Consider the following 27,667-nt stretch of genomic DNA (forward strand, 5'->3'; position numbering starts at 1 on the left):
TTTATTTTGGGGAGAGCACAAGTGGGGGAGGGGCTTTAGTTGATATTTTAAAATTGCTTTACTCCCTCTATGGTTTCTCTAAAAGCCCACACTTAGTTGTTTCAAATAATGGAAATACTCATGTCAAAACAGTGTGACTGATACTTTCACTATCAAATGAAGAATGTCATCTTGCAAATGAAGAATGCCATCTTGCAGTGGTATTTACCAATCCCAGACTAAGACTAAGTAGATGTCCTGTTATTGATAGTAGCTAGACTTTTCTGTGGATTAATAGAAAATATCAAAATTCTGTGCAACCATTCAAATTATGTGTACATGAAGATAAAATGTGATTTTACCTGTTGTTTACTTTTAGTTAGCAGTGTTTCTTACCTCCTAGAAGAGTAGCATCTAATAAGAGTGTTATTTCTATGTAACAATTCAGTATTGACTATAGAGCAAATTGAAGACATAAAAAAGATCCATGACTCATTTTATTAGCTAAGTAACACACCTCTATTGGAAGGATTCCTCTTTTTTTTATATCATCTGCTTTACTTTCCTCCTCAATCCACTAGTGCTGTGAGCCTTTATTTCAATTACTGATGCATTCTGATTGTGCTTTAACTCTGGAACTAAATTTCAGCTCTGGGTGCCTTTGTGTTGGTTCCTTAAGACATTCATGCCTGTGTGCAGGGAAATGCCCAAATGAGATTATAGTTACTCCTGTATTTGGGTTTTATATTTACATTTTTAAATGACTATCCTAAAGTCTTGGTCATTATTTCTACAACTATATTTCATGAGATCCTAGTAGTGGTAGATTTTATTTCCAGAATAAAATAGAAATGTTTATCATATACTCCTTCCTTTAAAATTACATGTACATTCACATAATAAAGAATCTTTGAAAAGTGCCACTGTAAAAATATTTGTTTAACTTTGTTAAACCCAGGGATTCCCAAGTTTATGTTGAGAACCAAAACCATTTACACCTATAAATTTATTGTCTATACTCTAACATAACTTTACTATGGCTATCATTATTATGTGGTTTCACTCTTCAAGAAACTTGCTCAGTAAGTTAAAGTTGCAAATAAATTTATTATTAATTTTAGGAACACCCAGAAAATCCATTTATCGAAATACTTCATTTATCCTCATCAGAGTAAATATCCTTTCTCAGGATAATATAGCATCAAAAGAGAGCTTACTCTTCAAGAGTCTCTTTGAAACCAAATCCATGCTGTGTTAACCAATCCTATTATATGATGAACCTTCTGCAATTCTAGTCAGACCTCCCTTTAACCAGATCCCCCAAATCTCATAAATATCTCCACTGTGTCCTCCCCACTTTGAGAAGCTACTTATACTGTTAAAGTAGCTGTTTTTCTTCCTGTGGTAAGTAAGAAACTCAACCTTGCTTTGTCAACAAAATGTTTCAGGGAATCAGCATTTGATAATGTGTACACAGCATGTACTCTTTTCGTGTAAACCTATTTACATCTAGAGGAACCATTGTTTCAGGGAATATTTTTGAGGCCATATAGACTCACAGGATTGTGCAGAAAAATTCAGTGCCCAAGAAACCCTGGATCCAAACTATCAAAAATCACCTCTCTTCAAATTATATTATACTTCTTCAGAAAATTTCCCTGTCAACATGCTAATATACACTGAAAGGCTAGTCCTTCCTTCAAGTATTTCCTATATGGATAATTTAACACCAGGATAAAATTTTTTTTTCAATATTCACTGAGATGAAATTCAGTTTTTCTTCCTTCTGTGTGCTCCCTTATGTAGGATGGGTCTCAATAGTTTATGTCCAGAATTTATTTAGAAGAGAACCAGTGAGGTAAAGATCTTGGAAGGGTCCTCCAATTAACAAATATGGTATAATAAATCCGTGAACAAATGTGACATAAAAAGCCTTATATCAGTGAGGGCAACTGTTGGTCCCATAGCTAGGTGGGACTTCCAGGAAAGCTACAGCAATTCTAGGCACCTCTCAGTTAACCTACCAGTAATCTGTTCTGCAGGCGTTACCCAGGGAGATACATTTGGGAGGATTTAAGTGATACAGGACCTTCCCTCTGTCTCACATCCCTATTCCCCCAAACAGGATTACCTGTCATTTGCTGTTTTGTCACCTGCTCCTGTCCTCTATTCTCAGATACACCCTCCTCCACACCCTCACCCCCTACCTCTACAGAAAACAGGAGTAAGTTTCACACTGTTGTGCAATTTTCCTGTATCTCATGGTTAAAATTTCAAAAATTAAATCAAAGATTGTACACAGGTAATTAGCTGAATCTCAGTTTTCTCGTTTGAACAGTGGAGATTTTTACAACTGCTCAGTACTTTAAAGGCTGTTTTGGGAATCAGGATCACCTAACAATATAAAGCTTTAAATAAATGAAATCACTATTGATACGTAAAAGTGGTGATGAGCACAGGTGCTAGTTCACATGAAGGTATAATAGGAAAAATAGTTTTTACTATCCTGGCCACTCTAAATATTTTCATTATATTTATATGGCTTTCATAAAATCTTTGTGTAAGAAAACTACTGTCATTTTTGTTGAGCAGCTCAGCTTTAGTTTTGAATTTAATTCATTCAGACGAGAAAACTACAGCAGTGATCAAAGGCATAATTATAACATATTTATAGCCTATTATTATTGTAACATTCTGAAGTAAAGGGCAAAAATTCCACCCAGTGAACTTGTTCTTCCTGTTACTGACACAAGATTGAGACATTTAAATGCTAAGACATGGATCCCTGAGGCAGAACATAAAATATTTATAATGAAGGGAGTATGGACCAATAAATTTCAGTTATGAATGTTTTTAGCTAAGAGAAATAATAAATAACCTTCCACAGGCAATATTTCAGTATGCATTATTGTACCTCATCACATCAGATTTTCAGGAAACAATAATGATTGCATAGTAGGACACTAAATTACTCTCATATTTAATGAACGATTAAACTGTTAAGCTTTGATTAAGATATAAGAGCCTCCCTAATTTGACTGTGAGATGTGGTTTGCTTGGAAAAATATACTTTGTGATAGTACCAATAAAGATTGTAACTTATATAATTTCTGTTGAAAAAAAGAATAATTTCAGGTATAGGTAAGCTTTGAAAAGGAAATATCAAACTCTTAGGTTTGGGGAAAGAGGAAAAAATAGCATTTAAAAAATAGAGAGGTGGATTATGTACTCTTATCCCTAGTACATTTTAACAGTTTTAAAAGCTGATAGAGAAAATGGCTTAAATTTTATCTGATTATGTATACATATTGCTAGGAGATATTATGATACCTGAGAAATAATGCCGCATGGGCATCAAAAGATTTAAATCAGAGTTCTCACTTGGTAGCTCACTAACTCTGACTCTCCTCTTGACTCTCTTGTTTCTTTGTTAGTGAAGCAATAACAGGAAGACATAATTGTCATGGTTCTTGTTATGGGTCTTAGCCTGAGTTCTCTAGGAAACAGAGCCTCAGTACAATTTTTTTTTTTTTTTCTAAATTTGTGATCCTAGGAACTGGAAGAACTGAGGAACAGGAGGAAGTAGAGTCAACACAAAGATGAGCTGCTAGTAGGCCATTGCTGTAAGCGCCTGCTTGCTTGATCACCAAGTCCTGTTTGAAACCCTTCACTAAATGTGAATCAAGAACATCTGTCTAGAGGAAGAATGAGAAAAGAATTAATTCATCAGTTTCTTTCCCCCATTGTTCCCCCATGGGGTGTATTATAGACTGAATTGTGTTCCTCTCAAATTTATATGTTGAAACCCTAAGCCCCAGTGCCTGTGAAAATGACTATATGAGACTGGGACTTTAAAAGAGACTAAGTCAAAGTGAGGCTCTTAGAGTGGGCTCTAATCTGGTATGACTGGCATGCTTATGAGAAGAGGAAATTTGGACGGAGATATGCCAGGGGTGAGTGTGTACAGAGGAAACACCATTTGAGGACACAGTGAGAAGACAGCTATCTGTAAGCCTAGAAAAGGGGCCTTTGAAGAAACCAAATCTTCATACACCACCTTGATCCCAGACTTGCCTCCAGAACTATGAGAAAATACATTTCCATTATTTGAGCTACCCAGTGTATGGTATTTTATTATGGTGGCTCCAGGAAGCTAATACCAGGTGTTAACCCCCCCCCCCCCATATTCTGGGTTTTACATGTGTGAGTTGATAATAGGTTCTTTCCCTCTCCACAACATGAAGTTTCAACAGAGTGGGAAGCAAGAGATGCGCCTCTGAGGCAAAGTGCTGTCTGGATACACCTGTGGGGCACTGACCAGATTCTTCACAGACCAAGTGGCCAGTTTGGTATCTGGAGTAAGATAGGTGAGACCAAGAGAAACCCAAGAAGGTGCAAAGAAGATATTAATACAGTATGCAAAAGCATTATACCACTACAGGGTTGTTATTAATAATAATCAAGGATAAAATTGCTTATTGCTACTTTCTGGATTTATGTAGGATTCATTAAGAATATATATGGTTTATGAGAGACTTTTGAATGCTGACAAAAACTGAGGACTGATGGATGTGGGGGGAGGGGGGGATGGGCATGGAGGAGGACACTTTGGGGATGAGCACTGAGTGTTATGTGGAAACTAATTTGACAATAAACTATTAAAAAAAAAAAAAAAAGAATATATATGGTTTATGAACTCATGGTTACATTACTAAATTTTGTTTTAAATCATGTTTATGCAGAACTCTTCTGAGACCAATGGGAAATAGCCACATGTTCCTTCCAGAGAGCAAGCAAAATTTAGAGTCTTTAAAAATCAGTAAACAATTATACACTTGAAAAGATAAAGCACTAAGTAAAATCTGGCATGGCTTTCGTTGCTTTTGTGCATGTACCTGCTTCCCCTGAAATCCTTAGCACCCGCGTTTAGTCTTCATATTCCATGTACTGTGGTCTATTGCAAAGAATCCTGAATTGGACACTCTAGAGAGATGAGTGATTTTCTTGGTCACACAAGGCGTGCATATGGTTATAAGTTTGGTTACGTGAGACCACAAAAGCTTTCTGTTATATTTGTGGAGATGTCGGGAAATATCTCCATATTTCAGGGGTAGTTAAAGGGTTTGTGGATTGGTGAAGTGAGAAGGAGTCAGAGGAAATGTGGTTTCTGTGGGTGAAGAAATGGAGTCAGGAGTCCTGAGTGCTCTGACATGTACATGTGTGGAGGGGCCTAGGAACATGCTCATGAGGAAACCAGCAATTGGAAAGTCATCAGTTTTGAATTTTCCATTTCAACAAATGTGACCCCTGACATGCTTCATGTATATACATTCTGATCTAAGAAGAAAACAGGTTGGAATTTGTCCTCAAAGATAGTATTGAGTAGGAAGTCAAACTGGTTTTTATAACAAATATTACCAAAATGTTGCTTGCTGAAGAGCTTATAAATGTTGATAAGATGAAATGTGAACACTAAAATTGTAGGCTTTGCATAAGTCATCATTTAATAACTACCTTATTTACCTAATGACTACCTTATTTACCTAATAGCTGAGAAGGAGAAAATAAGAGGAGACAGATGCACTTGCTCACCCACTGTTTAGCTTTGTGCTCATCTCTGGCTGAATGCCATTTCCAGGTGTTTGGTGTTGAGCCAGATACTAAAATTAGACATTTGGTACAGCCCTGTTGAGACACAGGGGTGATGTACGAAAGCTTGTTCAATCCTTGGCCCTTGACACTGCTATTAGAGCCTCTCCTTCCAGGGCTGTCAAACTCACGTACCAATTTAAAGGAAAGTGAAATAAATAAGATAGAAATGTGATCAGAAAAATCTATCAGACCCCAGATGTTAAAGCAACGTCTCCCTCAAACTGCACTTGTTTACTTAAAAATTTTTAATTTATTTTTATTTCATTGGAAACACATGGAATTTGAGTGATGCTTTTATTCTTTTTAGGGTTAGGTCCAAATCTTGTTCTAAAAGTGTCCGTAGATACATAACATTGTAAAGATAAAATCTTAATAAGCAAACCCAGAGTTTTAGACATCAAAACAAAAAGGAATGTGTGAATTCATCAGTTTATAGAATCTAATCCCCAGTTCTGCAGATCCAGAAACTAGCTTGTTAGTATCCTCAGAGAGTACCTCAGAGTAATGCTAGGAACCAAATTCACAGCAGAATGCTGTCTGATATAAGTTATAATGAATTGTAATTAATTGATTGCTTACGTTGACAGGCTGCTTGATTTGCTAACCCACATACTATAGGATAAAATTATTTTAGCAAGTGCTTATCATCTGGGTAGGTATGCCTTATTGCTTTGAATATTTGTGCTATGTATGGGAGAAAATAAATGTAAAGGGATTTGTTAGATAAATGTGAAGAAGGTAAAGGGTCAGAGGGTATCTGATGATGGCCAGTCCTTCATTTTTGCTGTTAGGAAGTAGAGATTACAGACCCCTGTCAAGTAGATAAGTGAGACCTTCCTGGCTGGCATCTCTCCACCGCTACAGAGACATTGATTTTATATGGTAACTTTCTACCAAAACGTTGTAAGAGCTCAGCAATAGCTGTCTCGTGGCTAGAAAGAGTCAGAGAGCCATTTGCCTTGGTGCAGCTAACTTTCCTTATATCCGAGTCTAAGAGTGGACACTGCCTTCTCACTTTCCCCTATTGCCAAAGTTTAAGAAATACCTGATGTGTATGGTTGAGGGGAGGAAAGGTAGAAGAGCATTTACATATTTAATATTTTGATCGCTGCACTGCAATGAATGGAACTGTGCTTTAGAATTCCATGTATCAACTGTGCTTACTTCGCTTCCACACATATTAGGAAGAAAGTTGAAACCAAAACAAGGGCTGAGAGAAAACAGAAATCCTTTCTGTGCTTCAAGCCCAAATCGGAACCAAAGTACTCCCTTTCCCAGGCTTGAGATATCAGGAAAGTGTGAATTAGCAATCCTGAAGGTTTTCCCAAGAGCAAGAATTTAAAGCAAAGAGAAATGACTAGCCTTGGGGGATGTTTCATCTCAGACTTGTGAGGACTGATAAAATGCCCTGGCCCAACATACCCACAGAATGTACAGAATCCCTTTTCCCAAATTTATCTCTCAGGCTCCATATGGTAACTTTTAGCTGTCTTGACTCCCATTTACCTTTTACAGTCTCACATTCCCGTCCCAGCACACACTCGACTTTCTCCAGCTTTCTTAAAATAATCATTTGATTCTAATTAAGCCTTTCTTTTGGTGTATGGCATGAACAACATTGGATCTTTTATCATTATACAGGGAATCCAATAAAGTTAATTGTTATACAGTATGTTGGTCACATTTTCAACTCATAGATGTTTTTCTTCAACCTCCAGACACATTTTCAAGTGAAGCATTTTGAAATTTAAAACAATGAGTTCAAGTGTTTATCTGAAAGAAAAACAAAAAGAAAAAAGCAAAAAAAAAATCAGTAAGTACAGTACTTTCCCTGTATTTCCAGACTTTTTGGGCATTCGGGTATATAATTATTATATTTTTCCAGGTTAAAAATTAAATTATTGCTTGAAATTTAGAGGTATTACATCTCAAAATATTTTGAGCATTTTTAAAAAATGTATCTAACATACAATTTAAAAATTAGTTTACTGGTTTTTCAACTTTTCAGGTACCTGTGATTCTTCTTTCAGACAAACACTCAGGCTCATAGTGCTTACAGCGTTAAACAGAACAAGTCCTAATGGTATTTACTGTCACTTAATACTGGTTTCTTTATTTTTTTCATGTCACTTAATCTGATTTTTTAAAGGAATTTTGGAGTTCCATTTCCAGCATAAATAATGAATGCTCACAAAGAATCCCAAATGCTTTGCCCTTGACTTTGTATAGTCTGTGCCAGAACAATTATTGCAACACCTAAAGCCACAGGAACTATTCAATCAAGGTTTGAACCCTAGAAACAAATCCACTGTGCCTCACTTAGCAAAGCTGTTGTCAGCCTCTGTGCAGCTCATGTTTACAGTAAGTGAAGAATAGTAATGCCATAAATTAAGAATTTAAACAAAGTCAGAATATAGCCAGTGTTAGTTAAAATATCTTCTGGGTATGGAGAAAGCCTTATGACAGGAGAAATAATAAGAGTTGGGAAACTGTGTGGAGTTGGGAACCTCAGCTGAATTCTTTCTCTCAGCTTCTCTCAAACGTGATACTAACACTTAACCAGTGTCTGCCTAGGTCTGCAGGCCTCTAGGGCAAGCCTTGGAGCTTCAGTGACTTGTACAAGGGCAACTGTGGTTGAAGGTAATGGTAGTCCCTATCTAGGAATCATGGTCAGACAGTCTCCAGAAGCTGGTGAGGTGCTTCTGTCTGAAATCTCTTTCTGAGTGTTCTTGGACCAGTGATGCTTACCTCCTGAAACTGGAATCCAGGGTCTGACAAGTCCCAACATACCATAGCTCCTGATACTTACAAAGTCAGTACTCACTCTAACCTATTGATTCCCTGAACTTGTTGCCTGAGGCAGAGAAGGAGCTAATTAAAAGAAAATGGAGCTTTGAAAATCTGAGAGTCTCTCTGAGATGCTGCCACTAACCTCGGGAATTTGAATCACTGCCCAGCACAGGAGCTAACAAATCAAAGATTCTCCGTGTTGCTGAACTGGGAGTGAGGTGCTTTAAAATGGGAAAGAAAAATCATAAACCTAACTGCTCCCATATTAATTTTTCCCTAAGATATTTAACAAAATAAAATAAATTTGAGTGTCAAAAAATGTAGGAGTGCATGTCTATGTGTGTGTGTATTTGGGATAATCACGGTATTATTTCCGGGGTATTTATACGTATTTATTTATTTATTTATATTATTAAATATTAGTTACTTTTTAAATAATTCTGTGCAATAAATACAAGTTCTTCCATTTTATAAGTAGGAAAAATGAGACAGAGAGAAGTTAGGTAATTTTTCTTAAGTAATCAGAGTCAGCCAGAATGGCCGTTGGATGAGATTACAACTCTGAGTTGCTGACATTCAAATACATGTGGAAACCACTAGACCACATCGTTATCTTTCTTTTTTGAGTCTACTACAACAAAACATCACTTAAATGCTTACAAAATCCTTGCCTGTTTTGTTCTGAGGCAGTTTCTAGGTAGATAGAAGAAACAAATCACAAAATTGTCGCTAAATACTAGTCATGATAGTTCATCCCTTCCTCTTCAAACACACCATGACCTTTGGGAAGTGGGAAAAGATTAAAGTACTATCAAAACCCTTATATTTCATTGGATGCACTTATGGCCACGTTTAGATTGTATCACTTCCAAAAAAGCTTCAAAGGCATTTTGCCAGGTTGGCTTCTTCTTCCCAGGCAAGGGTCAAAAAGATAGGAATAGACCACAAGGCTATCATTAGATGAAAACAGTGGACTGGGAATCATCGTCCAAAATCCCTAAACCTACTTCCTGCATCAGATAGCATACTAGTAATCCACGGATGTTCATCCTTCCACATTCTGAATAAAATTTATATAAATAAAATTGAAAGATATGAGTTTACTCCTGAATAGCCAAATTGGGTGTTTTCTGATGACCAAGAATGATTCACATTCAAAAGTCAAAACTCTAAACCAGGGTACAATCTTAGCAGCATGAGGTAAGCCACTAAAAGTTGAAAAGCATAAATCAATCCAAGTTTAGACTCTTGCATTCTTACTTTGTCCATATGTCTCTATACAAACCAGTCCAAAACTTAGCCAGTGGCTTTGTTAAAACCGATTTATTATTTCTCATGATTCTATCGGTAGGCAAGGTGGTTCCTGTGCTACTTTACCTTGGGTCATTCAGGTGGCTACATTCTGCTAAAGGTTCAGGTGGAGTGTCAAAGGTGGCAGGTGGTGGTGGCGGTCAGCTGGGTCACTTCAGGTCTCCATGTGGCCTCTATTTCTTCAATAGAGTAGATTGAGTTCCTTACCTGGAAGTTTCAGAATAGTACTCCAAGAAGCTGCAACCTCTTGAGGTCTAGACAGCTAAATTCACATATCACTTCTGGCATACTCTATCAAAGTAAGTCACAAGACCAGCCCATATTCAAAGGAGTTAAAAAATAAACTCAACCTCTGCATGGGAGAAGCAGTTAAGCCATATAACAAAGAAGCATGCGTATCAGGATGGAAAGAATTTGAGGCCATTAATCATCTACTGCATAAGACATACAAGGACAATGAGAAAATAAAAGAAAGAGTTCTGTCCTTTATCTGAAGACAGAGATCGTGGAGAAGGGAATCACAATTTAGCCTAGTAAAATAGATACATCAGATAACTAACTCAAAAATAGGACACATTCTTGATGTGTCTGGTGAGTCAGCTAAGTATCTGACTTGATTTTGGCTCAGGTCATGATCTCTCATTTTAGAAGTTTGAGCCCCATTTTGGGCTTTTCACTGATAGTGTCAAGCCTGCTTGGAATTCTGTCTTTCCCTTTCTCTTTGCCTCCTCCTGCTTTCTCTTTGTCTATCAAAACTAAATAAGCATTTAAAAAAAAAAAATAGGGTGAATTCTTGAGTTTTTAAGATTTTAAGGGACATAGAACTAGTGTAAATACTGTCCTCATAATGTAGATACTGGCCCCCAAATCCTAGGATTCTTTGAATTCTTACTCAGATATCAAAATTTCTTACAGATGCCACATATTCTGTTTTTAAAGTGGGCGTGTGCGCTTGCTCTCTGTCTCTGTCTCTCTCTCTCTCTCTCTCACACACACACACACACACACACACACAACATTGAACTGTGGATTGCCAGCTGAGGTAGGCCAGTCCTCCCATACTTTCAATACCTGTTTCTCTGGAATACTTAATGTAATACAGGAAGTAACAGATACTTAGGACAATGAGCTGGCAAGAAGCTGAAATATGTGCCCCAGATGGTGTGGCTCACCAGGACAAACATTCCTGGTACAAAGTCTGAAGTTTGAGAACTTGTCTACTAGTGGCCTTAATTTGGAATTCTCAAAACAATCTCTGAGCTAAGACTTCCATTGCCCTTTTGTTTTATATGGCATGAGGAGTGAAGGATTTGAGGAAAGGTTGAGGTGAAAAGATTTACTCAAGGTTATAACATAAACTCAAAAGATTAGAAGTAAGAAGAAGATACTTATAGACTCACTGAACTAATGGTCTAAAAGATTTTTATACAATATTTAATAACTTCATATTAAGGACATTTCTGTCAATTATAATTATTTTATCCTTTGTTTACTTCAGAGAGTTTCCTCCCTTTCTGCCTTCCTCCGTCCCTCCCTCTTTCCTTTCTTTCTCTCCTTCTCTCTTGAAAAGAAAGAAAGCAATCAAAAAGTTTGCCTGGCACAGAGAGTTTTAGAATTTTCTTGTGTAATTGCTCTGGGAAGTTAAACTAGTTGTTTTACCTTTTTAGAAGGGCAAGTTCCACATACTCAGCTTTTAATATATACACAAATGACAGGAATGCCACAATGGAGAGACTGTAAGACAAGAAATAGGCTATTATGTGGATTTGGTCTAGGGTTAAACCACCTTATAAATTATACCACTTAAGAATGCCAAAAGAAAACTCCAAATAGTGTTTTCTAAGACCAAACTTTAATTAATACACAACAGAGGAAAAAAGAATATAGTGACAAGTTTTTAAAAATGTACAATTAACTTAAGTTGTCCTTTTAGAGCTACAACTTGTCTGCATGAATTTAGGAGAGAACAATTCTGTGCTAATTGAGGTTTTAGTGTTCTACACAGTTTGCCTTTAAAGAATGGTCAAGAAAAATGCAATAAGACCTACAAATTTTTTTAGAAACTTCATTGTTGAGTTCCAGTTCTTATACTAATGTCATTAGAGAACTTTCAATGTGACCATTCTGCTTGAGTGATTCAATTCAATCTCTGTATCAATTTCTCTTTCTAAGTGTTGGGCTTATTTAACCCAAAATACTCCTAGAAGGAATGAAAATGAAACAAGGAATACAATCTCCTGTAATGGTTTTATCAGGAAAAAATAGATGTCTCTTTCTACACATAGTTCCTGTGTGGCCATGGTTAGATAGATATCCTGGGGAGTGGGCCAGGGAATGCTAGATAATATGGAGAATTGGGGAAAAAATAGTGTGTTTCCAGATCAAACTTCAGAGGCAGGTCTTAGTGAAGGGTTATTTAACTCTTCTTTTGGGGGCATGCAGATTCTTGCAAAATACATAAGAATTTATATATTTCTTATGCTTTTCATGTTTCTCAAGCTTCCTTTTCTCCAGAATCCCCCTACCAATGCATGTGGTAGACTGAGTAGCACTATTATGATCCTCTCATATGTATTTTCTAGACCATGAAACCCAAAAAGTGTCTTAGCTAAGGAATGATGTTGGCAGACAGAAGTCGGTATTTATATTCTAATTCTTATGGTTCTTGCTAGACTTTAGTAGTATCATTTTTAGCTGAATAGTTATGGCTATTATCTGGTTGGAAGAGATACCTCTGAAAAAGTTAATGATAATGTTCTCTTTTGCCTCCTTGGTTCAATATTAAGTTTGCTACCTCTTAAAGGGGAAAGAAAGTTTTAAAATATTAGGGATTTGAGGTTCCTGATAAAGGCTTTATGTACAAATTGGCATGTGCTATCATAATGTGGTGCTGGGGAAATCATAGACTATTTTAGTATTAAAAAGTAGTCTCTATGGCATTCTAGAATAGGTAGCTGCAGCTTGATTGGATGATTTAATTTTTAGTGGTGTAACATTTACTATTGCAAGACTGCAATAGTTTCCACTGTTGGATAACTTAAATGGTCAGAAAGTCACTTTTAGATGGAATCAAAATTTGCTTTCTAACACTTGTACTCATTGTGAGGCTGCTTTGGCCTACTTGATTTAATTAATTGATTAATTTTTAATGTTTATTTATTTTGAGAGAGAAATAGAAAGGGCATGAGTGGGAGAGGGGCATAGAGAGGGAGCTAGAGAATCCCAAGCAGGCTAAACCATGAGATAATGACCTAAGCCGGAATTAAGAGTCGGTGCTTAACAGACTGAGCCACCCAGCTGCTCTGGACTTAGTGGATTTACTAAAATAACACTTTTTACTATAGCAGATATCTATGTAGCACATATTATTTTAAGTGTTTCATATATGATCATTCACATTTAATCCTCACCACAACCCTGGGAACTAGGTACTTTCATTATCCCCATTTTACAGATGTGGAAACTGAGGCACTGAATTGCCCAAGGTCGTACTGCTATTAAGAGGCTGAGTTGGTATTTGCAACCAGGCAGCTAGATTCAAAGCCTTTTGCTATTAACAGGTACAGATACACATCAAACTGTTAACAACCACCAACAGTAGTATTTAGTAATAGATATAAGGAACTGTACACATCAGTAGTTGTTGCAATCAATAAGCTTTTTTTCTTTTTCTTTTTTTTTTTTTAGCATTCTCAGCATCTAATTCTGCAGACTCAGAAAGCAATTAACTATAAAACACTGAGAAAAGCATCTCTGTTGTGATGCTTACCTTTTTCTTTAGATATCCCTTGCACACTTGAGATCAGATACTCTGCTTTCTTTAAGATTTCTCCTTTCTAGGCTAAATATCACTAGTTTCTTAATAATATTTCATATTCATCCTCAGCCAGAAGATATTTGTTGAGCACTTACTTTTTCCCCAGTCACTGTGCTAGGCATTGTATCAAAATAAAACAGCCAAAAGATTAATTTCCTGGGGAATTTATGTCAGGGTAGAGAAAAATAAGTTTAAAATGATTTTAGTATATTGAAGAATTATAATAGAATTATGTTTAGGTTTCTTTAGAAGTAGAGAGAGACCTGTAGATATTAGTGGGCCATTAGGGGAGAATTTCTCTAGATGGTTATATTTTGCAGTATGGGTAGAAATAAGCTAGCTGGAGATAAAGAACATTCTATAATAGCAAGAGAAACAAATGGGCAGAGGATTGGCAGTATGACTAAGTTTGTAGAGAGAACTGCAAGTAATTTAATTCCCTGGAGTGACGGGTGCATCTAGGGAAATAGTTGGAAATGAGATTAGAAGCAACACTGTGACTTTCTGCCTTAAACTGAGATTGAGGGAAGCCATTGTAATAAATTTAGTTTGTAAGTGGCTTCAAAATAAAGCCATTGTAAGTGGTAACAAATATTTATTGACTGCCTACTATATACTAGCATTGTGCTAGACATTTGAAATTTCTTAAGAACAAAGACATCATCCGTGTCTTCTTAACAATTACAGTTAATTGGAAAATACATACACAGTAACAAGTCTGGTAACTATGGTAAGGGACATATGAAAACTATGAGAATGTATACTTCTGAAATCTAATTTGTTCTGGGGTTATAATTACCTTTCCAAGGGCATACCCATTATGCTAAGACTAGAAAGACAAACAAAGTTTAGCTAGAAGAACCTGGGAGGTAGAGGTTCATAGGGTGAGGACAGTGTACTGGAAGAGGAAACAGAACAAGGAATATCTTAGCCCTGAAATAAAGTTCATACTTTCTTTGCTTGGATTCCTCAGTAGTAGACCCTGAGGCATGAGTTTGAGTGAAAGTAGCTTATTTAGAACATGATCAGAGAAGTTCAAATAAAAGTAGACAAGAAAGATTGGGAAGGTAAGAAACTCAGTATAGAATGCATTCATGACCAGGTTACCTCTTTGAACATTGAAGCTCACTTTCACTCTAGAACTCTGGGAATCTGCATAGAACATGCCTCAGAATTGTAATATCTGAAAGGTGAGGAAGCCAGGGTATTTATTTATCAAATTCTGTCTGCAATTGATTGAAGACTGTTTTTATGGATGTTAACTCCCTAGCAATTCTATATTGGCTAGCATGTAGGTCAAACAAGCTTTTATAGCCAGAGAAAGCTCTCATGCAGTGTCAAAGGCATTTCAAATAAAATGTGTTTAGGTATATAGTGTTCCATACTGGGTTCTCTCTGCTCTGAGTGGGCCTCAAAGTTCTTGGGCACAGTTAAAACAAACAAACAAAAAAAGTTATGATGGAACAGATACTGGGACAGCTATAGCCTGCTGCTGCAGTTAATCCCAAAGCAAAATTTGAAATATATAATTTGTGTCTTCTACCAGTTATTCTAGATTCCTCTCACCTTGACCAACACTCACTGTTCCAAATTGCTTGTCTGGTGGGATTACCTGGAACTTCTTTCCTTCATCCCCAAGTAGTCTAAACATTTTGTTCTCTTTCCATATGAAGTTGACGATTAGGTGTACTATTCAATTTGCTTTACCATGGTCTTTCAAGGCCATCTTGACTTGGGCTATTGTGTTTTAGCAGTAAATTTGTGGCCCACCTCAATATATTGAGATAGCCTATCACATTTTAAGAATTTCTCTATTGGATTATATATGTAAATTTAAGGAGAAGAGTTGGTATAAAATACTTATGTTAATTTGTATCATGTGAGCCTTTTAGGACACAATTCCCATATTACCATATAAATGTGTAGAAGCAGTAGTTCCAAATATAGCATTTGCTATATCTAACATATAGAAGTAGAAGGGGCAACATGTGCAAACTTATCCTTTCACTTTGAGTAGATATCCAAGAATACCTCCGGATAATGAACCTCTAAAACCTCACCAATATGGCAGAATCTTGAATCATTTTAGAGTTTGTCTGTCACCCTCTGATGCACAGGTATCTTATCAGTGGCACATATTTATGTCATTTCTTGCTCTTCAGATCCATTAAAAGAATAGGCTAGTGTGATGTTTGTGAAAATGTCAAGATTATCAAGGCTATATTATGATACAGAGCAAGAGGGTTAACTTAGGCTTGAAGTAAGACTAGAAATACTACTGTTGTCCACTCCAGGTGAAAGCAAACTTCTCTTAATCCTTCTTTTTTGATGAGATTGAAAATAATGTAATCTCTAGATGAATAGCCTCCTATCACATTCCAAAGCCTTTTTTATCTGTTCTAGTTAAGATACCACATCTGGAAAAGCACCAGCAGTTGAGTCTCTGTGTAGAAAACCCACCCTATTCCTGAATTTCCTTTTATTCTCACATGACTACTATATTCACCATACTGCTGACATCTGATGTGTGGGGGTTTTCCTATACCAAGCAATTCTATGACACCAGCTGGGAATCCTACATTTTAACTCAATTCTGTTACTGTCTACATGGAGACAGCATTAGATCCCATACTTTAAGTATCAGTTCCACAAGACTGCCCTGTACCCCACTTCAGGTGCCAATTGGAAGTCCAGGTTATCACCTGTGCTTCTAACAGATCAGTTATAAATTGGACACTCCCATGACTCCCCTTCTTAAATTCAATTAATTTGAACCTCACAGAACTTGAGAAAACAGTTTACTTCTTTTCATACCAGCTTATTATGAAAGGATACAATATAAAGTAAAGATGAACATCCAGATGCAGGAGATAGATAGGACAAAATATTTGGGATAGTCAAGGAGATTCCATGCTCTCTCTAAGTGCACTGCTCTCCCAGCACCTCTACATGTTTATAAACTTGAAAAGTCTTTGAATCTCATACTTTTGGGATTTTTATGGAGGCTTCATAATGTAGGCATGATGGATTATTAACTTCTTTTCTCACCCCTTTCCCTTCTCTGGAGAATGGGGAGTGAGAAAATTCCAAACTTTTAATCATGTATTGGTCTTTTTTTTTTTAATGTTTGTTTATTTTTGAGAAATAGAGTGCAAGTGGGGAAGGGGCAGACACACACACACACACACACACACACAGAATCTGAAGCAGGATTCAGGCTCTGAGCTGTCAGCACAGAGCCCAACATGGGTCTCAAACCCACCAACTGTGAGATCATGACCTGAGCCAATGTTGGACACTGAACCAACTGAGCCACCCAGGTGCCCCAATCATGTCTTGGTCTTTTAATCATGTCTTGATCATTCTGGTGACCAGTTCACATCCAGAAGCCCACCAAACATTGCCTCATAAAAACAAAAGACACCTGCTATCATCCAGGAAATACCAAGAGACTTAGGTGTCCTATGGCAGTAGCCAGGGTCAAACACCAAATTTTAGAACAAAAGGTGCTCCTACTGCTATTATCACTGAGGAAATTACAAGGGTTTTAGGGAGCTTTATGCAAGGAACTGAGGGCAGTTTTATTTATATATATATAATGATCTTTTACCTTTAGATACCTTGATCCATCTAGTTTTATAGGATCATACCAGGGAGTTAAATAGGATTGAATAAGAACCACCATCCCTGCATTATTTAATCTTTGATGGTGGCTCAATTCTTTGCCATTCTGCCTAGAATGTAATAATGCGTCTACTATCTTGGCCTGGGGAGATAGATAGTTTTAAGGGTTTCCACTCAGTCTTTATTATAGTAATGGCTCTAACTCCATGAACTGTTGTTCTCTCAGCAACTAAATATATCCAACAGATTTATACACATAAGATTCAAATAAATGACCAAAGGATCAATGGATTCATAGTAAGATGGCCTTTGATTAGGACTCTATTTATCACCTGACCTCTGTCTGCTTCCAATTTAATAGGGGATCATGATGTCATGTTGAGTCCCCTCCTACCTTAGATCTTGTATTCATTTGCCCTCAGAAGATCTATTTTCTCTTTTGCAATGTGCAGTGACTTTGGCAAATGGCCTTAGGTCACATAGAGAAAGTATTTTTGGAAAAGCTATTGTGTATTTATATTGTGACATCCTGGGGACTTTCTTCAAGGCAACCATCCTGTCATTTACTTAAGGGGTTCTGAATCTGAAAATTGGCTCCACTAGGGAAATTTGTATAGGATTATGGTCTTCTATTTCAGTAGTTGATATTAGCCTTTTTCTCACCTGTTCTTGATCTTTTTGTTTTGGCGGTCAAATTACACAATTATAGACTAACCATCTATATCTTCACTGGAAACATCAATAATATATTAGACATTACCTCAAGTACCTATGGGTCAAGCCCCATAGTTACTATTTTGCCCTTATTGCTCTTTGCTGTAACTATCACCATCTGGCCTCTGCTATTGCAGAATCCTAGCATCCCCACTGACACTTAGTAGCCCAGCTCAATTTCAGCATCTCCTTTCATCAACTCTGGGCTATCAAGAAACCCACCACTGTTTTCCAATGATCACTGGTGGCCTACCCATTAGCACTTTTCTTATTCACTGTTGTTTTAAAGAAGAGTTTCTTCTATCCTATCTACAATGGAGAACATAGGTGACTACTGGGCTTTCTCCTATTTTTTAAGTAATCTCTACCTCCTTATGTGGGGCTTCTCATCTTGTGTAGTAAATTCACCTTAGCATGTGAACATTCTATGACATTAGACCCCTTATTAGTACTTTATCAAGACTATTTCTGCCTCTTTACTTCATGTGCTATATTTTTTTTGTAAGCTACAAATCAACATTTCAGTATAATATTAATACTATCTCCAGACATCCTTATCATGACATTAAACTAGAGACACAGAAAGAAGTCTCCTATATCAGTAACTCTCTACTATATTCCTGTGGCTTATATTCCTCCTCCCAGTTCCCATCTCGCATTCCCATTATCTATCCCAAGGCATCTTCTCCTAGTAGGAACATTAGTTAGTTCCTCCTATTCTTTTGATGAGTACTTACTTTCCTCCTATGGTGGGGACAGTACGTCCCCACTCAGATGATGCTGACATATGCTTCTCATTGCTGATCCAGAAGCAATGAGGTGAGACATATATAGATCTTAAGGAGGGCAAGCATTCTCATGTCAGTCATTTGCCTTAGGACAGGAGGATTTTTCTTGGACTATGGGCATGGGTAACCTGCTCTCCTGTAGGAAGTTCAGGGATCCACTTTTGCCTGCATAGAGAAATCTAGAAATTGAAAATTCTGAAGCATATTTACTCAGATGTCTGCGTTCTGAATCTTAGGATCTTATTCCTTTCCTGGAATCAGCATAGGCGACTTTTGGAGGATTTGAATTCAGCCACTTTTGTAACTCTTTCATTCACCACTACAATCCAAGTTTGGGCCTGATTTAAAGCAGTATCTGGGAAATGGGCGATACAGTATTTTTAAATGCTGCCATGAAGGCATTCTAGTTTTTGCCCTGATCCCTGTTGATAGTTGATTGACCTGAGAGTGTCATTTTCCTCCTTCAGAGCTTCTGTGGCTATTAACACTAGCCAACCTATTTCACAGTCTTTAAGAGCAGCATTTTTTTCTACCGACCCCTACCTGATCCCAGTTTACCACCGATGACATCTAAGAATTATTGCAGTAGTGATGCCACAGCATATTAGGGCTTATGACCAGCTCACTTTTCACCAGCAACAGGATTCTTGTTACCATCTCACTGGTGAATGATCTAAATACAAAATTCAGTCCCTAAAGTTTGCTTTTTAGGCCTCTTTCTGTTACTACTTGTCTGAAGTTTGGCTCCCTCGAAAGCAGACCTTGATATAAAGGATTTGAGTACAAATAGTTTATTTATAAGAAGTTGTTTGAAAAAGCTTTTGTAGATAAGGAGGAAGAGATACTGAGAAGGTAGCAAAGTCAATACAGGGAACATTAATGACGAGATTACCTTGAGGTCACTAGGGCCTAATTCCATTGGGGACCTCCGAAAGGCCATATACAGCATTCTTCAAAACTGTTCCATTTAATTCCCATGATAGTTAGTTGAGGGCTGCTCCGGAGTATGCTAATGGCCCAGCACATCTGACCTGCCCTGAATATTAGCCAAGCATGCTCTTGTGACTGGAGAATGTAATCAAACAGTCATAGGTACGCTATAATATAATGTTAGGGCATACAGAAATGGTGAATACTGACCAGACATGGAAGAGGAACCAATGTCTGCCATAAACATCAAGTACCACTAGGAGCATGAGAAAAGATGAGACAGAATAAGTAGACATTAATAATTATACTAAAGGGAATGACAAGCTATAAAAGTGTGGCTATATTTTTAAAAATATTTCTTTTATTTTCCTTTTTCAGAAGTCAAGCATATTCTAAGACAATAGAAAGACACAGACACATGTTATGTTCTTTTAACATAATGAAAGTTGGTAAAACTCTACTGCAACGTGAAAATTATGATTATCTTGCACATCCCACTCAAAGGGGCCTTACCACTGAGGAAAGCTGACCACTGTGTGGTTTTCTTTCCCTGAATCTCATCTCCATCCCCAGCTAGTAGGAAAGTCAACAGAAGTGACTGACAACTTGCACAAGAAAAGACATGACTGTGAGAATGAGGAGAAAATGCTGTAAAAAATACTTATTAGGGGGACAGAGGACATAAAATTCAAAAGGGCTAAAATATTTGAGGCTGGCCAGGAGAATGCTAAGGAGGGTGGTACAAAGGGCGGAAGGGCTACTTCTGAATACCTACATCTCCCTTAGAGACCCTGTAATTCTTTTGAGTAACTACAGCTTTAGACTCAAGTAAAGGATAGTTTTCTACAGTTATCCAGATTCTTTTTGTTTGAGCCAGAAAAATAAAGAATTTGGAAGCATGTTTTCCCCCTAACCCCACTTTATTTCACATCAGGGAAGAAGTGCTAAGGTCACCAAGTGATTTTAATAGATTTCCATTTTTGGAAAATGACTCATGCTGCCATGTCATGTAAAACTATATTAAAGCAAAGAACAACTGGAGAAAGGGAAACCTATCAGAAGTCTGTTGCTATATCAGACAAAGATATCCAGTGGTTTGATTTAAGATAGTAGTATGAGGATGAAGGAAACGGAAGAGATTTGAAGTATATTTAAGATATGGTGACTCCATGATTAATTTGGAGAATAACAAAATAGGAGGAAATAATAACTCCTTTGGCAACTGGGTAGATAGTTGTGCCTTTTTCTGAGACACCGTATCATGGAGAAAGAGAAGGAGGTTTTAAAATAGTTACATATAGTGAGTTCAGTTTTGAGTTCAGGTGTTTAGAAGACATTCAAATGAAGATGTCCAGTAGGAGTTACTTATACACATCTGGAGCTCAAAGCATGAGTCTGGTTGGAATAGAGTTTTGGTAGGGAATGTAAAATAGGAAGAACTTAGAGCTATGTGAGAGGACAATGTTGTCCAGAGGGAGGGTATATAGACTGAGATAAATAGTGGAGATAATTAGGAGGTTACTAGGGATTAGGTCAAGAAATGAGGAACCAAGGTTTGGATGTGTTGTTTATGTAAATATTGATGACACCTATAATGATGAAAGGGCTTGTCATGGTGAGAAGATGTAAAACTTGTCAATGAATGAGGAGAGCATCAGAAAATTTGTAGATAAAGCCACAATGAGGAATATCGGTTCATATAGAAGAATGACACAGACATTAAAGAAAGGGGTACTTTGTATAAGGATGCAACATTCACAACCCAGAAGTAGTAATGAGGAGCAAGGAGGACATGAACCTTATGCAGACCCCATAGGAGGTGTTGGGTAAGAAATGATTTCGTATGGTTGATTGTATAGCTTCAGGTGAGAGCCATATTTTAGCTCAGGTGAGGAGCTATATAGAGAATTTTGTAAAGGGTATAGGAGACCATCTTATGCCTTCTGAGTAAGAACAGACTTCTTAAGCAATAAAAAGTGCTAACATAAAAGACTGATAAATTTAACTACATTGGATGTAAGAGGTGCTATTCATCAAAAGGTATATAAATAAAGAAAAAAAGACAATCAGTAAAATAAAGACAAAATTTGCAACACAATTAACTAAGGATTCATTCCTAATATATACACATTTCTTCTAAAATCCTTATAAATCAATAAGAAAAACAAGCAACCTAATTGAAAAATAGCAAATAACATGAACGGACATGAAACAAAATGAGGAATAAATGAAAAAAAAAAGGTGCTTAATCTCTTTAAGAGCTAGGAAAATGCAAGTTAAGAGCATAATCAGATATAAGTTTATACCCATCAGACTGACAAAAATCAAGAAATCTGACTAGTATTAGGATAGAGAAGGCTTTGAAAATTTATGTACTGCCAGTGGGATAATAAATTGGTTAAATAACTTCAAAAAGCAGTTTGAAATTTCCTTGGAATGTTGAGCATTTGCATTCCCTAAAACCAAATGATTGTAGTCCTATATGTATACTCTAGTGTGTAATATCTCCAAACTGGTTATCTCCTTTAGTATTATCAAACAGTATATAACAAATTTTCAGTGAATAGCTGCATAGTCAATTAATGTAGACTATTCCTTTTGGATCCTTGGCTATGAAGGGAAAGAGAATGGTAACTTGTGGTTTCTATATGATTCACTGGTCTTTCCTGGACATATTCCTCCTCAAACATGGCCCCCAGAAATGGTCCATGGTCTTCTTGTTCCTGGTTTGTTCTGCCTCTTGTATAATGTCCACAGTCAATGCTGTCAGTGATTACCTTAGCTTTCTGAGTAGCCCCTTCCCATTTTTGTGTCACGTGGAATTTGCTGTCAAGTTTTGGGCCAATTTGAGAATCTAACCACCATATAAAGTGTATTTTCTGTGGGGAAAAATATTCTGAACTTTCATACTAACTGAAAATTGCAATAATAGATTAATGAGTAGTGGTGCTCAATTTATTAATTTTTGGAGCTTTCTGACACTCCTGAAAAATAGCTCATTTTATTCAAGGCCTTTTTAGAATGAGAAAAATAATCATAGACAAGAATGATAGACATGATGCTATTATTTATAGAATTTTTGTATGCAGTGTTCCAAGTATTCCTTAGATGTCACAGCTGTCTGGAAGAAACTCCACAAAGAGTGTTACCAATATTATTTTTTATTTTTAGTAAATATTCAGTAGAGGCTGAATCAATGCCCCATTAAAAACACTTTCAGAATTGGGTCTGAGTCATCTTGGTTTTTCTTCTCTAATCCATTTGTTTTCTAGACAGAGTGACTGAGTGGTTTCTTGATTGAGTGATTTCCAACCTTGACTCAAAGCGACTATCATATGCTAAGTCCGCAGCTTGATTCTATCAACTATAGTGAGCAAAGTGAGAGTAGCTCTATACACAGGAAACCTTCAAAGATCATCATCATCAAAAGGCTCTGGTTGAATCTACAGCCATCTGTGACACTGTGCTGTGTTAGTACTGTGAGGTTTCAGAAACGCTGCTGACGCTTCAGAATAAATAATAAGTAAATATCCAAAGGGGAGAAAACCTTGAAGAACATGTTACAGAATGCAAAGTCTGAAGTTTCCACCATTTGTGTTCCCTGAAATTTTTATTTTTCTTTCATTTATACTGCACATTTCAATGTACAAATGTCTTCTGCATATATTTTGATTTTTAGAATCATATTGTGAGGTAAGCAAATGGTTAAATCATCACCTTGTTTTAAAGATAAAGAAGGTGAGTTTTAGAGATGGTAAGTTACAGACTTAATAAATAATAGAGAAAGGGCTTGCTCCCAGCTACATCTTTTGATTCCAAGTTCAGTGTTCTTTGAACTATACAACACTACAAAGTTGTCAGTCAGGTATAGTAAAATGCAGTGGAGATGATCATGTTCTTAAATGTTAACTAGTTGTGCTCTTCTTCCTACCTCCATGTAGCTGTATTAGCAATATTTAGTTAACTGGTCATTGATTCTAAATTATTGTTTCATAATGGTAATTAAATTCATTCTATTAAGCTTAAAAAAATCATTAAAAGATCAGTTACATATTTTGCCCTGAGCTACTTTTTTAATTAGGTTAAGATTACTTTGTGATGGCAGATATGACAAAATTTCATGTCTGCAGCCTCTTACAGTCCTAAAATTCTATGAAGTGATTTTTAAAAAATGACCTTGCATTTTTTAGTACCAGTAGTAAGATGACCAAATTGGTATTGGTATTGGTATTTGTATTGGCTAAAAGTTACATATGCCAATCACATATGTAACTTTTATCACAACCCTTTGTGGGTAAGTAATATTATTATCTTTTACAAATAATAATACAGAATCTAGAACCTGAGTAATGTGTCTTAGTTTACATGTCTAATAACTGTACTAAGGTTTGAACAGTCTGTTTTATTTTTCAAACTGTACTCATAGCCCTTTGCTCTACTGCAGAACTTTTATATTCATAAGAGAAGAGTAAGGTCTGACAAACTGGTATCAGGGAAGTCTGGAAGCAACACTAAAAGATGCATACTAGAATTTTGTTTCAGGACTTCCAACTTCACGTGGAAAATGCAGGCTTTTTAGTCAGACCCACCCTTAAGTGGGGATCAAGTATGAACCTCACGGGGTTGTTGTAAAAATTATCAAATAATGCATATAAAATAACTGACATGTAGTATGACCTCAATGAAATCACTTGTTTTATAGATTTTACTTCTGCAATATGTCATTTATATACTATTTGTTTAAAGAAAGAGAAAAATCCAATAAAATATATGTAAGAAAACAGATAATCAGACTGAATGTCGGCAATTCTGTGACAAATTCAGAGGCTCAATGATAAACCCTTCTTCTTGCTCAGCAGTTCTATGTTCTTTAGTGGTCACTAGCTGTGGCCACATGCTAGGTATTCTGTGTAGACCGAGTAATATCAAGTAAAACAAACAAGAGAAACAAACAAAAAACCCTTGACATTTTTCTTTCAGGGCTTCTCCTCTCCTGGACCGTCAGCAGATGAGAATTTTGACACATTCTCTTTGAGGACAAATTAATATCAAGGGGAATATAATTTATATAATTAGGTTTAACTAAGTAAAATTCTTCCTGAGGCGGGAAGGGGCCCACTGCCCTTAATGTATATGGTCACTTGATAGTTGAGCAGAATTGGGATTATGTTATCCAGGAATAAAGGAATGGGTATAAGCAGTTCACACTGTATATAGCAGATCTCAGGGGAGAAAAAGTAAAATATGAGGCAAATATCTAAATTCTAGAGAGGAAGAAAGAATCTTAGAAATTAATCCAGGTAGAAACTTGGAATAGTAGAATTTGTGGAGTGATGGCTCAAGTTTAGGACTTGATCACAAGGGATAAAGCCAGAGCCTAAGAACTAGGACCTGTAACAAAGTCAGACAGTAGCAGAAATCAGCAAGAGTGACTTGAGACTCAAATGCTAGACATTCTCTTTGGACAAAGCTTATGACATTCTCTTTGGACAAAGAATTAGTCCCAGAGTCTAGGTGATAGCTAAACACATAGATAGAATTCAAAAAGGACCCAGTACTCCTCTCTCTTAACTAAGTCTTCTGTCTGGTTTCTTCTACTGGCTCCTTCCATTTGGGCAATGAATATACCCCTTTCTCTAAAGCTTAAAAATGTCTTTCTTGACCTTGCTTCAATAGGATTGTTCTCTTTGGCTTTCCCTGTCATTTTCCTGACTGTGCCCACTCCCATTTCAATCTGGAGTCCAGACCCTCTCTACTCTTACATTCACACAATGTACCTTAGGACTGTGAAAGCTACTTTATGATGAAATTAACATCATCCTAATTGTCAGTGCCAGCAGTCACTTTCAAGCCTTTTCATATTCAATTTCTTTATTGCTTTATTGAGCACATTCACTCTACCATACCTAACATACTCTTCTGGTGAAAAAATCTATAACCTTTGGCTTCCATGACAAAGCTCTCTGTGGCTTTGAGCATCCCTGACCATTCTTTCTCTGTGCCTTTATGGGTGATTCTTCCTCAGCTCACCCCATATATTTTAGTGTTTCTAAGACTTCCAATCCTAAATCCACTTTTTAAAAACATTTGTTTGTTAATGTTGATAGAGAAAACAACCTATTAATATGCATTTGTAACACATGGATGGACCTTGAGGGTGTTATGCTGAGCGAAATAAGTCAGGCAGAGAAGGACAAATATCATATGTTTGCACGTATAGGAAGATTAGGAGGAACTTGACGGAGGAACAAGGGGGAGAAGAAGGGCGGAAATGGTGGGGGAAAGGGAGAGAGGCAAACCATGAGAGACTCTTGAATGCTGACAAAAACTGAAGACTGATGGATGTGGGGGAGGAGGGGGGATGGGCATGGAGGAGGACACTTGTGGGGATGAGCACTGAGTGTTATGTGGAAACTAATTTGACAATAAACTATTTGTAAAAAAAAAATAATAAAATAAAATAAAATAAAAATAAACAAAAAAAATGCATTTGTAATTGTTTAGGGTACACAGTGGCACAATGTGATGTTTTGATATACATACACATTGTGAAATGATTACCATAATCAAGTTAATTAACACATCTGTCACCTTACATAGTTGTGTGTGTGTGTGCCTGTGCCTGTGTCTGTGTGTGTGTGGTAAGAACAATTAAGATCTATTCTCTTAACAAATTTCATACAGTATTATTACCTATAGTCACAATGTTATACTTCATATTCCCAGATTTTATTGATTTTATAACTGACAGTTTGTACTCTTTGACCAATATATCCCCACTTCCTGCTTCCCCCAATCCCTGGCAATCACTCTTCTACTCTTTGGTTCTATGAAGTTTGCTTTTTAAGATTCCACATATACATGGAATGATACAAAATTTGTCTTTCTATGTCTGACTTATTTCATCTAGCATAATGTACTCCAAGCTCACCCATGTTGTCACAAATTGAAGGATTTCCTTCTTTTTATGGCTGAATAATATTCCATGTATGTATATATATAAATATATATATATACACACATATATATGAAGATATATGAGATATACATATATATATGCACCACATTTTTCTTTTTCTATTCATCTATTAACAGAAACTTAGATTATTTCCATATATGGGTGATTATGAATTAATAATACAGTGAATGTAGGAGTGATAGATACCTTTTTGAGATACTGATTTTATTTCTTCTGGATAGATACCCAGAAGCGGGATTGCTGGATCATATAATAGTTCAATTTGTAATATTTTGATGAACCTCCTTACTGTTTTCCATAATGGCTATACGAATTTGCATTTCTATCAACAGTATACAGAGTTCCCTTTTTTCCACACTCTTAACCAACTCTTGCTATCTCCTACCTTTTTGATTCTAGCAATCTTTTTAAATTTTAATTTAAAAATAACGTTTATTTTTGAGAGAGAGAGAGAGAGAGAGAGAAAGAAAGTGTGAACAGGGAAGGGATAGAGAGAGAGGGAGACACAAAATCTGAGCAGGCTCCAGGCTCTGAGCTGTCAGCATGGTGCCAATGCAGGGCTCCAACTTGTGAACCGTGAGATTATGACCTGAACCAAAATTGGAGGCTTAATGGACTGAGTCATCCATATAGTAGCCATCTTTACATGTGAGGTTATATTTTATTGTACCTGATTCACATTTCCCTGATGACGAGTGATAGTGAACACCTTTTCATACAATTGTTCATGACACTTGTATGTCTTCTTTGGATGTATTTACTTTTTTTTTAAATATTATTTTTTAAGTTTATTTATTTTGGGAGAGAGTGAGCATGAATGGGGGAAGGGCAGAGTGCAAGGGAAAGAGAGAGAATCCCAAGCAGGCTCCATGCTGTCAGCACAGAGCCTGATGCAGGGCTGATTTCAAGAATCATGAGATCATGACCTGAGCTGAATCAAAAGTCAGATGCTAACTGACTGAGCCACTGGATATATTTATAATTTCAGATTTTCATGATATTCCATCCTTTTAAAAAATATTGTTTAGTGGAAAAAATTAATAGAAACAAAATAAGGAGATAGGAATAAATTGTTTAAGAAAA

Source organism: Crocuta crocuta, unplaced genomic scaffold (genome assembly GCF_008692635.1).
Source record: "Crocuta crocuta isolate KB4526 unplaced genomic scaffold, BGI_CrCroc_1.0 scaffold160, whole genome shotgun sequence".
NCBI classification, from domain to species: domain Eukaryota; kingdom Metazoa; phylum Chordata; class Mammalia; order Carnivora; family Hyaenidae; genus Crocuta; species Crocuta crocuta.